This window comes from Etheostoma cragini, chromosome 14 (assembly GCF_013103735.1).
Source record: "Etheostoma cragini isolate CJK2018 chromosome 14, CSU_Ecrag_1.0, whole genome shotgun sequence".
NCBI classification, from domain to species: Eukaryota; Metazoa; Chordata; class Actinopteri; order Perciformes; family Percidae; genus Etheostoma; species Etheostoma cragini.
The window spans coordinates 1,841,335-1,856,234 of NC_048420.1; the positions used below are offsets into that span (position 1 = coordinate 1,841,335).

The 14,900-nt window shown below is 41.7% G+C and overlaps 1 long non-coding RNA gene across 1 annotated transcript in view; it reads right to left on the reverse strand.

Moving 5' to 3' along the window:
* The window catches only part of LOC117956646, an 85,870-nt gene extending 71,374 nt beyond the window's left edge, over nucleotides 1–14,496 (reverse strand). The window contains exons 1-2 of the long non-coding RNA XR_004659328.1: nucleotides 14,412–14,496; nucleotides 10,767–10,778 (exon numbers count right to left, since the gene is read on the reverse strand). This is a non-coding gene — a long non-coding RNA (uncharacterized LOC117956646). The remainder of the gene's footprint in view (nucleotides 1–10,766; nucleotides 10,779–14,411) is intronic.
* Nucleotides 14,497–14,900: the final 404 nt, after the last annotated feature.

Genomic DNA, 14,900 nt, shown 5'->3' on the forward strand with positions numbered 1-14,900 from the left:
TAACATAGGGGGGTGTATACTTATGTCCCTGTATTTTAACATAGGGGGGTGTATACTTATACCCCTGTATTTTAACATGGGGGGTGTATACTTATGCCCATGTATTTTAACATAGGGGGGTGTATACTTATGCCCCTGTATTTCAAGGAAGAACATTTATTTATATATACAATACATTATTCATTCACAAAGAAAGTAAAGAACAGGTTGGATTTTCCTAAATGTTTTGAATAAAGACATTAAGATCAATTTCCAAAAGATGTGTTTTTATTCCTCTTTTTAATCAACTTTAGCATGGGGGGGCAAACTTTCTCAAGCCACTGTAATTCTTTGCTTGGTTCCATCTTCTCTATGTGTTGCTTTTCTCAGTTTAGTGCCATTGCCGGTATATTTGTTTTTTTTGGACTAGTGGTCGGACTAAAAAAGTAGATTTAAACTGTTGTATTGGGCTCTGAGAACTTTTAACTAATGACGGCCAAATGAAGCTTCGTGAACCAGTGTCTGTATCTTCTGATCCACTTGAAAAGTTCTGATCCAAGGAAAGTGATAATGGACAAAATGACATTAAAACTGGAATCAAGTTGAATTATTTCAGTCAAAGTTGCACCGAAACCTTCCTTGTGTTTATTTATTATGTTCATCTTTAGCCTATGTCTAAAAGGTGTTGTCTTGCTTTGCCAGACCTTCCTCCACAGCGCTGCGGAGGACGGTCTGGCTTGTAGGACTGTAATCTCCCAATCGACTAGTTGATTTATTGGTCGTTACGGTCTGGCTCGACCAAAATTCTGATTGGTTGATTTTTTTGCCGTGGTAATTCCATGAGGTGGAAAGCACTAATTGCTAATGGGGGTGGTTTAGAGCAAACCCTGTTTCACAGGGAACAGTCTGTCTTCAGAACACCCCCCTTTGTTGTGGATTAGCCCGACCCACTGGGGACGGATTGAAGAAGAACTAGAAAGCCTTGTTTTAGTGGTTTGCTGAATATTTATTTAATTGTGAGTGTTTTTAATTTACAGTCTGTCCTCCTCTACCATGTCAAAGACATCGGCAGTGTGGCAGCATTTTATAAAAACGGATAACGGAAAAAAGTTGAATGCGAAGTTTGCAAGCAACAGTTTGCATATCGCAGCTGGACTACAAACCTGGCGTATCACCTAAAAACGGAAAGCTAACCTGTCTGCGTTAGGTTGCCCTGTCTGTTTGGAGTCGGCTACATGAACATATCCGAATTGGCACATTTCATAGTCTAATAATCGTTTTATAACTACCGGCGCACCCACCTGCAACGACGGTAGCGTTCCCCAGACACACCCAGAACACGCTGGATGTTAAACCTCTATCCAACGCAAAAATAATATCTCGAAAGGAACTGTCAACTTTATTGCTCAGGATATGAGGCCATGCACAGAGCGACTGAAATGATAGCTTCCGTCAGTTATTTTAACATATGACTATTACGAAATCATAGGCTATGATGCGCATGTGCACGTGATGCAGCGCTGTCAGAGCTAACTGACGTGTGGAATTTCAGTGAAAAATAATTAGGTCAAAAACGATTTAGTATGGTGCAAAGAGCCTACAATTACTGACAATTACTGCGGGACAGTACAGTTAATTAGTCTAATGTTTTTTTCCGCCCCTCCGGAATAAAAAAATATAGATCCCGACTAATGATAGGTAGCTAGTCCCTACGGTAACCATCCACTGATACACCACATCCAGAAAATTCTCTAACATGCGTAACATTAAAACAGGATTTATAAAACCATGCCAACAATTATTAGGCTATTTTAATAGCTTAGTAATTCATCCAAAAACGGTGGTATGTGCAGTGTATGTGAAATGGATTGAAGGCGTTAGGGCACCCTACACTCTACTCATACTTTGCATGTGACGTCCCAACTACTGACATCAGTCTCCTAGCAACGAAACCTAGTAGGATAATCATCTTGCCAGTTTCACTTAACAAAAGTTGGTGTTTTTAGGTCAAAAAGATATGAAGCCAAATAGTTGTTGTGCATTTGGACTAATGCCCTAACCGTAAATACACACACATACTGTACAGACGCAAAGACACACACGCAAACACACGCACACAAACAGCAAGCCCAGTAGGAGGAGGATACAGTAAAGTTTCATAGCAGTGAGTTAGAAGAAATAATAAATAGCATAATTGTTCTTTTATCAAACATTGAAAACGGGTCCCTCGGACCCAAACACCCCACAAGGGTTCCATATGCGGTTCCTCTCGTCAGGCCAAAGACAAACAAAACATCTTCTCGCTTATATTGCATTTTAATACAAAAGCTCCTGCAAAATCGGGCATTTTGGGCCCCAACAGCAGCGAAATCCTGGAGGGACGGGGTTAGACCAGACAGATGAGAACAGGCATGGCAACCATGGTTACAACCATAGGCCGCATCGTAACACTGGCCGCATAGATTATGCAGACACACACACTAATCAATGTCAATGTACGGCCGTTCTTACGCTCTGATTGGTTGATACGAACGTTTCATGAATCCGCCGTGCCGCCTCATATCTGCGCCGGGTCCTACGTTAGGTTGATAGATGAGGACCACTGTGTCTTTTGCCCGCGTCAGGCTTTAAGACCAACGTGGCTCTCCTATCCTTCATTCCCTTAGAAGGGTTTTTCATCCTTACCCCCCCCCCCCCCATTGAAAACAGAATTCATGACCCATCACCCTTTTTTGCTGACTGCACAGGCCTTCCGCTGCTTTGGTAAACGATTTCCAGACTATTTTAGCTGCCTCACAAAACACTTGATGACACAAGTGGCATGAAAAGGATGCCATTCATTTTTTCATTGGTTATTACTGCGCAGTGCGGACAGTTGCAGTTATGTCACTTGGATTGCTTTTTAAAAGCAGAGGAAAGGTGTTGATTTCTTCCCTTTGGCAATGTGTTAAATGTCCACCTTTTGTCAGGTAAAATTTCATCCCATTGCAGGCTCACCTTTTTAGCGAGGTGTCCTTTTGTGCTGGGGAGAAAGGAGGTGAGAACCCGGAGTGCGTTGAAGGTGTTACACGGATGAAGATAAAGGGAGGAAGGGAAAGGTTACCTTCAGACTGGCAGCACACTGAAGAAGTTCTATGAATGTAAGAGGAAGAAATCCGTCTACTCCAGTGTTCGGATTTCCAAATAGCCAGTTTATGATGTAACTAACAGTAGCCAGGTTATGATATAACATACAGTAGTCAGTTTATGATGTAACTTACAGTAGCCAGGTTATGATATAACATACAGTAGTCAGTTTATGATGTAACTTACAGTAGTCAGGTTATGATATAACATACAGTAGTCTGTTTATGATGTAATATACAGCAATCAACAACCAATTCGTTGAGTAATAGTTGGTGACTGGAGGGTGATAAGAAACTGATGTTTGTGCAGCGAAAGAAAATGATACTAGTAATTCCTGACTATTTTTGATCCTATTATTGTATAGAAAATATGATAAAACCACTAACAACTTTCAACCCTCATGTTGTCCTCAGGTCAACTTGACCCGTTTTCCTATATCAATGTTCTTTTTGATTACCCAAAATAACATGATTGATTCCACACAACGAATCCACACTCAATTTTATAGCATTTAAAAAACAAATTGAAGTGGTTTTGAAATATTATTGAGTAAAAGTTGACATATTCCAGTCTGTGATTATCCATCGACATCCATTCCTTTAATTTTAGTCGAAGTAATTCCTAATTTCCGCTTTTCCAACTCAAACATTAGATATAATTTCCTAGAAATAAGGTTTATGGACCAAAAATTCCAAAAATAACTGTAAAACTAAAGTTAACAAGTTAGTATAACGTAGTATTAAACGTCAAAAAAGGACAAACATTGACAAAAGTGGGTTAAAGACGTAAGAAAAAGTGAAAAAGAGCGATAAAAAGTATCAACAAATGTGTTTTGTGACAACACAAGGGTGAAGATGTGGACACTGTCAGTAAAAAAAAAAGGCCCAGGCTTCTGCCAAATAGGTCATTTTCCCTTGAAAGAATGGCGAGAACCTTTGTTACAATGTCCTATTTCACAGGAAAAATATAAGGACACACACACACATACACACACACACACACACACACACACTCTTCCATACAAGCAATGACACACTGTGCCCTGAATCTGTCAGGGTCTCAGTCCCCCTTCTTCCAGCCAGATAAGAATTTCTTTCCCTTCTTGATCTAGTCTTCCCATAATTCATAGCATGCCTTAGCGGCACCTATCAGCTTCTCATATGAGCTTGTACAGGTTTAAATAACACGAGGTCTCGCCTCTCCTCCGAGGCTTCTCCTCTGAGGCAGGTATGCCTTTTCTTTTTCATTCTCTCTTTCTCTCCGGCCCTCACAACTTTTTCTCTTTCCTTTGCTCTTTCCATCATCATTCCCCTCAGTAGGGTTGCAGACAGCAAGGAGAAAAAAAAAAAAGCTTTCACGTTGAAAGAAATCCGACCTCTGGTTACTGAAATACCAAAACATCAGCCGTCAAAAAAAGGCAATAAACTGCAATATATCACACATATCGCAAGAGTGCATGTTTGTGTTGCAATAGATATAGATAGATAGATAGATATTTAATAATCCCAATAAAACGGGAAAATATGGTGTTCAGTCACACAGCACAGAATATAAATGTACATGAAATACTAGGACAAATATTTGAATATATACAAGATGGGAATACAAAAATGTGCAACTGCTTAAATAGTATGATAAAATGTAAATGAAATAACATTGTATGGTGACATAAGTATTGTGATACTAGTATTGTGTCGCCGGCGTTTCCTCATACGACTCCATGTCCTCGCCAGCCTCATCCCTCACACACTCATCCCTCACACACTCATCCCTCACACACTCATCCCTCAGTGAAAAAGATTGAAAAGGAAGATTTCCTAGAAAAATTACAAAGCAGCAAACAGGATCAACGGCTTAGACGGCTTTTCACTTCTCAGCAACTTTTTTTCCATCTAATGTTTATGCTTTTTTTTTTTTTTTAAGGACACTGCTGAGTGCGTGTGTGTGTGTGTGTGTGTGTGTGTGTGTGTGTTAAGGGTGGTCTTGTGAGGGAAAATGGATTCTCCTGTGTAGTGGAGTGTATGAGATGCCAGAATGCTGTCTTTCACTTCATTGATGATGTGCAGCAGTTGCATGAAGCAGAAAAGTAACCCCCCCCCTCTCTCTCTCTCTCTCTCTCACACACACACACACACACACACACACACACACACACACACACACACACACACACAGGCTTGCGCTGTAACTCTTGCCCCTTTATAGCCTCACACACTTTGCGAGAGGCATATAAATATACCCACTCAGTACATTATTACTATAAAATAGGCCATTAGGTTACTCCCCCGCCTGTGTCACTTTTATGGCTGCTGCTCTGTGAAGATGCAAATGAGACGGAGTGCATGTGAGACACAGCGGACACTGTGCCATCCCCTCTTTCTCCCCACCTTTCCTCTCTTTAGCTGGCCTGTCGAATGAAGGTTAAAAAGCAAATAATGATTAAAAAAACACAGATTAACTTGGGCTAACTGTGTGACGCCCATGAGATGCGAGAATGGAAAAACAAATTCTCTTTATTAACAGTTTTAAGATGCCAAAAAGTGCTACTCATACGTAACTGGTCAACACGGACAGCACACGGATCTCTTCTGATACCAACATCTTTTCCTGTTTCTGCATTTATATGCAGAATCTAAATTTGACAAACATTGTCTTAGCAGGATTTCAGATAGCTTCAATTCAGGTCTTTTGTGTCGGAGCTCCATTCATTCAGTGGACAGTATGATTTAGGTTAGCAGGACCAGAGTATTTCAAGCAATACTTCAATATCTGAGCTTATTCGCTTTCTTCTTCATCTGTAGAAAGTGGTATCAATCTTTTCATCTCAAGCTCGGCAAGAAAAGCTGTTATGGCTATAGACTGCTATTTGTTGGTTTTCTACTTTGCGCACTGACTGCTCCTGAGTTTGTGTAGTCTGTACACCATGTATATGGAGATATTGAAGATATGTGAAGTGTGAGTGTTTGGTCAAAATCCAAAAGAGAAACACCTTGTACTACCTTGTTCCTCACGCTATGGCTCCGTAGCAGATGTTTTTGTATAAATAGGCTAACTATTGTGTCATAACCACGAGACTTACTGTCACATAGTCAACAAATCACCGTATTGTCAGGAGAAGCTCGCACAGTTTGGACTTTCATCAGCTGTTTAGGTTTAATTACTAACGTTAACTAGCATGTTAGTTAGCATTAATTAGCCTGTGCCTATGTTAATGTTGACTAGCATGTTAGTTAGCGGTAATTAGTCTTGGCCTATGTTAATGTTGACTAGCATGTTAGTTAGCGGTAATTAGCCTGGGCCTATGTCAATGTTGACTAGCATGTTAGTTAGCGGTAATTAGCCTGGGCCTATGTTAATGTTGACTAGCATGTTAGTTAGCAGTAATTAGGCTGGGCCTATGTCAATGTTGACTAGCATGTTAGTTAGCATTAATTAGCCTGTGCCTATGTTAATATTGACTAGCATGTTAGTTAGTGGTAATTAGCCTGGGCCTATGTTAATGTTGACTAGCATGTTAGTTAGCGGTAATTAGCCTGGGCCTATGTCAATGTTGACTAGCATGTTAGTTAGCGGTAATTAGCCTGGGCCTATGTTAATGTTGACTAGCATGTTAGTTAGCAGTAACTATCCTGTGACTATGTTAATGTTAAGTAGCATGTTAGTTAACAATAATTAGCCTGTTTTTTATGTTAATGTTAACTAGCATGTTAGTTACCAGTACTTAGCCTGTACCTATGTTATCTCCTAACATATACCGTTGCTCTCCGTCTATACTGATTGGGAATGGTTGAGATTTCCCGTGACACAGCTACCAGAAGACTTACAACTTGAATTCATTTGGATTTGATACATATTTATAACAGTTACAAAGTGTAAAAAAGTTACCTTGAGTCCTGTATGGAAGTTATAACTCTGCTCTCATGACAGCACGGCTGTACACCAGTTCCTATAAGCATTCAGAGCAGAAAGTCTGCAGCTGAGAACTAGAAAGCGTGCTGTTTGTTCTGCTTGGTATTTGAGCTGTGGACAGCTCCTGTGTGCTGACCTGTACTGACCTCTGACTGTGTGCGCTGGACACACTTGATTCCTGACTGGGCTTTTTGGCTTCCAGGAGGCACATAGCCTACGCCCTGATGTGCCTAAAGCACTAGAACCAAGTTGAAATTTGGAAAATATACTGAACAAAATTACAAATGCATTTGTTTTAGCTCCATTTTTCATGAGCTGAACTCAAAGATCTAAGACTTGTTTCTATGTACACAAAAAGCTTATTTCTCTCAAATATTGTTCACAAATCTGTCGGGGGTTCATCCGTGATGAGAACGCCTCTCCAAGGTGCCAGATGCCGTCAACGTGAGCATCTGCCCACTCAAGTCTGGGAATAGAATAGAATGCCTTTATTGTCATTATACACAATGCAATGCCTGTGCAATGATACCTGTGCCATATATATAACCTGGAATAAAATATAAGTAGTGCAAAATAAAAAAAGGGGGTAGGGTGGAGATGTGGTGCACAGTTCCAGAGACAACTATATGCATATGTAAAATAGTTGAGAGAGAGAGAGGGAGCAGATATTGACTGGTTTCCGGTGTGTGTGCGTGTGGATTTGTCTATTTGTGTATCTGTGCGTGGGTGCATGCATGCAGCAGTCATATAGTCATGCCGTGTGTGTGTGTGTGTGTGTGTGTGTGAGTGAGTGACAGACATACAAGTGTGCGACTTAAGCGTCCAGCCGTGATCAAGTCTCCAGGAGGATTACAACCATGTCCTGGTGTCGCCCTTTTGTTTTGTTCTCCATCCCCACATCCCTCCATCCTGTCCTCTTCCGTCCTGCTTCACCTTGTAGTATTCTAATTAGTCTCATTACAGAGCAACTTCAGAGACTCCCCGGAGCAGGTACACCATGCTAGCAGCAGAGCCTCGGCTCACCTTGGAGATAGTCGCACGACGATGGCTCATTTAAACACAACGCTGACGGTTGGTGCGTGGGAGGAAGGGAGATTGGATGGAGGGGAGGGGAAGGAAGGGAGGGAGGGGCGTAAGGGCTCGCTCTGGGAGCTGGTTTGTCTCCTACACAGGTAATTAATACGCTTATTAATTCCTCAGCTCATATCACAATGAAAACCACATGGAGAAAGCGGTGGGGGTGGAATACCTTAATGGAATTCACACAGCTTTAACTCGCAGGGTTGAGCCTTATGATAGTGGGGGGGGTGGGGGGGGGATTTTGAATCACTGAATCGTTTGATTGAGTTTGCTGCGTTTGTGGTCGGTATATTCATGGGGGTCATTTGGGTACGCCAAAGTGTGTGCAGTTCCCATATCTCAGCCCATGAACTACATCTTGTAGTGGATGTGAGAGTGAAGATATAGGTTTCAAATATCGGTATCCGCCCAGAAAAAAAACATATTGGTTGACCCTCACTCTTGCAATACACTGTTGTTTAACTGCATTTTCTGCATTTAACCCGTCCCTTAAGGGAGCAGTGGGCCGCCATTTACAGCACCCTGGGGACCAGCTCCAGGTCTGACACTGGACAACCTAGTACTTAGTAAGTTTTGGTTTGAGATCTACTTTGAGACTTTTCCAGTGCGGTAGACATTTACTGAACTGTGGAAGGCTGGGGGGGGGGGGGGGGGGGGGGGGGGGGGGGGGGGGGGGGGGATTTAGTGCTCCCAGCTCCACAGAACGTTGCAAGAGCAATGCAACAACACAAGATTGCTTTAAAATTCACATAAGGTATGGCATTGGCTGAGGCTGGACGGTCTGCCTGACCTCAGGATTGTAGGAAGCTCTGCAGGTAGCTGAGCGAGTCCATTGGTTGAGACGCCCGAGGCCAAATCAGCCCTCATCAGGCCAGCTGTCTGGATCCAGGTGTTGTCTCAGCCGAGAGGCATCATCCTCCGCTTCACCCGTGCAGAGTGTATTTTTACTCAGGCGTGTGGAGCATTGCGTGTGTGTGTGTGTGTGTGTGTAAGTATGTGCGTGCATTCACTAAAGGCCAAACCAGACAAATATGACTCGACACTCAAGAAGGACCTCGCAACCCTAACGTGAGGAGGAGGTCAGGCCTGTCAACCAATCAGATTGCCCAAAAACGACAGGAAAGAGGTGGGCTTCCTGATATGTTAAAAGGCAAAAAACGTGATTGTTGGCCTCACCCACAGGCGATTCAAGTTGGGGGGGGGGGGTGCACAATGCAGCATAGAAGGTTGGCTAAGAAATCTAGGAAAATATCGGATGGGATAGAACAACACAATGCAATTCTGCTAAATAAAACATCCCATTCATTATTAGTTTCACTTGTTTGAATTTCAAATAAATTGCATATCCAAAAACATTTTCATCAGCTCAGTCAGCAACAAATCCAGTTCTGGTTCCACGGGATGAGAATTTTGGGTAGTTGTCATTGAGACATTAATTGGTCATGTGTCAGGGGCTGGGAAGATTGGCCGAACTGGCAGCACTCTGATCCAATGGAAATCCCAATTGTCCCATTGAGAGCACTAATGGATTTGGGGGGACGGACGATATTTCGTGACGGTCGGTGCCACCCTGTGCCCTCCTTCTAGCTCCGCCCCTTTGTTTATGCATGCATGGTGAGCCGAGCAGCGAGGTGAGAAACAAAACATTGTGTTTTAAATGACCAGGTGAGGCATGATGATCCGCCGTGGGGTCGGCCGGGCGACGGGCTGAACGCACAACAGCCGCAACGGTTTAGCCGTGCAGCTCCCGTCCGCGGCTTCAGCCCGGCAACGCAGCTGTGCAAAGACAAAGACAACATGGCAGCCGTGGAACAGGGACAATGCTAAAAGCATGTCACATGTGCTTCTGAAGTAAAGCCGGCTGAGGGGAATATTGTTCTTGGGGGATGAACAAGAAAATCTCTCCTTCATATAATAACAAATTGCCATGAATCATTATTATTTCTTTCTTTTTTTGCCATAGGTGGAGTGGAGAGGTGATGAATTGCATTTCTCCGCATCCGTTGCGTGGACTAAGCAACGGGTAATGATGCAGGGAGCGTTGGGTGACTGCGGCACTTTTCTTTTTATTCTGTTTGCACGTTGCGTCGGTCATTAGTTCATATTTCGACACACGTGTGCACACACTCATTCATACTGTACACCGCAGAGGGTTGTGCTTGATCACACATCTTTGACTCTTGAGAATATAGAGTTTGTGTTTGTATGAACACATGCACAGACACACACTCCTACACACTCCTCGATCAAAGCGATCCCTGAAAAGCAGCTCTTAAGGCCGGATTTCTCTCTTCTCCTTTACCCTTCTTTACCTTTTAAAGCACAGTGCCTTTGAAGCGGCAGTATGAAATGAGCTTTATCATTTACAGTCATTGAAAAACTGAGTGTGTAATGAGTTCCGGCTGTATTTTATAAATGCCCTGAAGGTAGAGAGCAGGTGAAGAGGGACATTTCTTCACAGAGCTTTAACGGCTAAGAAAGGCCTCTGATCTCCACCTGCAGCCAGCCTTTGAAGGCATTTCTAATTACTAGAGCCTGAAACCGAGTCCGAAGTCCTGCATTGGTTGTCGGTAGTGTTTGTGCTTTGCAGACAATATCCAGCAGAGAGACCGTAGGTTTGTCCTTTCAAATGGGCTGTGAGACGGGTACAGCCCCCCCCCCCCTATTCACACCCTAAAGCTCACCTAACAATGTTGTTTTTGTGCAAAAGATTAACAAAATCTAATGGCCTTGTCATGTCATCAAGCAGATTCATTTGTCATCAGGTTTCTTTAAAATGCTACACAAATGGTGGTTTGGGGGGGCGGTGATTAGGGATTACGATACCAACCACAAACCCAACACCCAGCATGGGACCTTTGTTCCACCCATCCATCAACCCATCCATCCATCCATCCCTTGTGTTTAATTTAGTCTAAAATGAACCCAGTTTATAAAGTTATCTCCATTTCAATGGAATTTCCACTTGCTGTATTGTACTTTAACCCTTGGGGGTCTAAATTTAAAATTGCTTTTTCCCCCGACAAGTTTGTCGTTTTTTGTCACTGTGTTTTTTCCAACATTTTGTTATCAGTTTTTTCTTCAAATGCTAGAGAATTGAATAAAACACCCGCTAGAGAATTGAATAAAACACCCACATTCCTTTAAAGTAGTGAACTGATCATTTATTTAACTTGTTGAGAGCGTTGCATGGAACCATCCACGTAACGTTTTGGGCAATTTGGGTTGAAAGAAACACAAATTCTTAATATAGAAACCTTTTGAAAATGGGTGAATTTGAGCCGAGGACAACAGGAGGGTTAAAGTATATACACACCGGGGTTGGAAGTACTACAACGACCCACTCCGTTAGTAAATGGAAGAAAACTGTTCACACAAGGAGATATAGACTACAGTATGCCATCAAGCAGCCCGTTAAAATGTGTCTACAACCCAATAAAATCCTTACTCCATCTGCGTGTGGCACCCCAGCCCAGACTGGGAGCGGAGCCACTTTACTGGTTTATTGACACCGAGCCAGGGTCGGATGCAAACCGCTACCTGAGCAATCTCCCAGAGGTAACACTGGATATAAAAACATAATGGGCATTGTGTGGAGATATACAGTATATGTGTATCTATAAACACCTTCATTGGATTTTCATTTGGATCCGATGAACGCGACCGGGCACTCTAAATCAATACTGTAGGGATATCTTTAGCACTTACATCACCGTGTGAAGGACAGAAGGAATGCCCCATGAGTGTAAAGCATGTAATCACACTGACGTACACACGTGGAAACGCAGAGAAAAAATCGGATTGATGAAAAAAAGAATGGGTGAAATCCTTGAGTGTTAAAAAAAAAAAAAAAAGATCCGGCCCTGCCGCGGTCCCCTGGGCTCCGACGTGGCCCTTCAGCTCAAATCCCACCAATCTTTCATGTCCGATCATTCTGTAAAGGAATAAAGCAAATGTCTGAGATACTGGCCAGGTAGCCAGTTTATGACATAACATACAGTAGTCAGTTTATGATATAACATACAGTAGTCAGTTTATGATATAACATACAGTAGTCAGGTTATGATATAACATACAGTAGTCAGGTTATGATGTAACATACAGTAGCCAGTTTATGATATAACATACAGTAGCCAGTTTATGATATAACATACAGTAGTCAGTTTATGATGTAATACACAGTAGTCAGTTTATGATGTAACATACTGTAGTCAGTTTATGATATAACATACAGTAGCCAGTTTATGATATAACATACAGTAGTCAGGTTATGATGTAATACACAGTAGTCAGTTTATGATGTAACATACAGTAGTCAGTTTATGATATAACATACAGTAGTCAGTTTATGATATAACATACAGTAGCCAGTTTATGATATAACATACAGTAGCCAGTTTATGATATAACATACAGTAGCTAGTTTATGATATAACATACAGTAGCCAGTTTATGATATAACATACAGTAGTCAGTTTATGATGTAATACACAGTAGTCAGTTTATGATGTAACATACTGTAGTCAGTTTATGATGTAACATACAGTAGCCAGGTTATGATATAATATACTGTAGCCAGGTTATGATATAACATACAGTAGTCAGTTTATGATGTAACATACAGTAGTCAGTTTATGATGTAACATACAGTAGCCAGGTTATGATATAATATACTGTAGCCAGGTTATGATATAACATACAGTAGTCAGTTTATGATATAACATACAGTAGTCACTTTAAGATGTAATATAAAGTAGCCAGTTTATGATGTAATATACAGTAATCACCAACCAATTTGTTGAGGAATAGTTGGTGACTGGAGGGTGATAAGAAACTGATGTTTGTGCAGCGAAAGAAAATGATACTAGTAATTCCTGATTAGTTTTGATCTTATTATTGTATCGAAAATATGATAAAACTACTAACAACTTTCAACCCTCATGTTGTCCTCGGGTCAGTTAATTTTGGGGCATCTTGTTCAATTTATTTGCATTTAAAATAAAAAACTGAAGTAGTTTTGAAATAGTGTTGAGTAAAAGTTGACATATTCCAGTCTGTGATTATCCATCAACATCCATTCCTTTAATATTAGTCTCAATAATTCCTAATTTCTGCTTTTCTAACTCAAACATAAGGTACAATTTCCTAGAAATGAGGTTAAGTTCAGTTAGTGTTACGTAGTGTTGAAAACGTCAAAAAAGGTGACAAACTTTTTTTTTTAAGCGTCAAGTGTTGAAAAAAGGGACAAAAAAGTAAGAAGTTAAAAACGATAAAAAGCCTCAACAAAAGGGTTGATTTTCACTTTTGACAGGAAGACAACAAGGGTTGACTTTTTCACTTTTTCACTAAATAATTTCTCCTACCAGTGTACCAAAGCCAGACAAACTTAGACCTGCCCACAGTTCAATTCAATTTTTCGATTCAATTTTATTTATATAGCGCCAAATCACAACAATTATCTCACAGCGCTTTTCATAATAGAGCAGGTCTAGACCGTACTCTGTGATGCTATTTACAGAAACCCAACAATTCCCACAAAGAGCAACACCACTTGAGATCAGGAAGTCCGGTCTGGACTTGGTCCGTTGTGCTCGATCCAGAGCAGTTCAGACCAATCAAATTGTCAGGGGCGGGCTTTGTACGATGATGGACAGATGATCAACAGTGACGGAATCGACCACGTCCCCAAAGAGCGCTTGGGTTGAATTTGTTTACAACAAAGATGGCCGCCGCTGGAGAATTGAGATACGTAGCCCCCCCCCCCCCCCCCCTCATGCCGTCTGTTATAGAAGATATCGACAGTGCATTCATTTTGACATAAGAACGATGAACCGTAATCAAGGCATTTGAGTTTTGAGCATTCTGAGCATGACAACGATCAGGCGAGCGTAGCACACTTTTCCACAGCAATCCCCACCAATCGCTCCCACAACATCCCAGTTAGCAAGTTAAACATGTTCTTTGGTAATCTTCACAATCATTGAATGATACAAATTTCCTTCAAAACATGCATTTTCCGTGACTGGATTGGCTCAGTGGGTATAGTTGGCACACAGACCCTGGGAGGTGTATGCCTTGTTGCAAAGGTCCAGGGTTTGAATCTGACCTGTGACTATTTCCTGCATGTCTTCCCCCTTTCTCACTTAGCTGTCCTATCATATAAAGGTGGAAAAGCCCCCAAAAATAATCTTTAAAACAACATCTTTTAGCAAAAAGCTTGCTAGCTTGCTCCAGCTTGGTCCCTCTCAGTTAGTATGGAGAAGTTGAGCGAATGCTAGTGGACAGATGGATGATTTAGGTGTCTAGGTTGTCTTCACTTGTATGGCAGTCCCGCATTGCCAGACTTTTCTCCACAGCGTTGCGGAGGAGGGTCTGGAGAGTCCACACAGCATTCTGGAGGAACTCTTTTTGGTGGAACACGTGTACGTTAACAAGTAGTTTTAGTCGTGCAACAGAGAACTCCGATTGGACAGATAGTCTAGCTAGCTGTCTGGATTTACCCTGCAGAGACCTGAGGACCGTGTAACCATAGTCCTCAGATTGGACAGATAGTCTAGCTAGCTGTCTGGATTTACCCTGCAGAGACCTGAGGACCAGGTAACCATAGCCGAAAAGAGGGACGTTGTAGAAATAGACTACTTATACGGTTACAGTAAGTGCTTATTCATATTGGTATCATTGTGCTTTTTTCTATATTTAACAGGACTATAATAATAATAAAAATACATTTTATGTAAAGGCGCCTTTCTCGGCACAGAAGGGTGGAGTACTGTCTCGATATTTCAGCCTAAATGACTGTAATATGA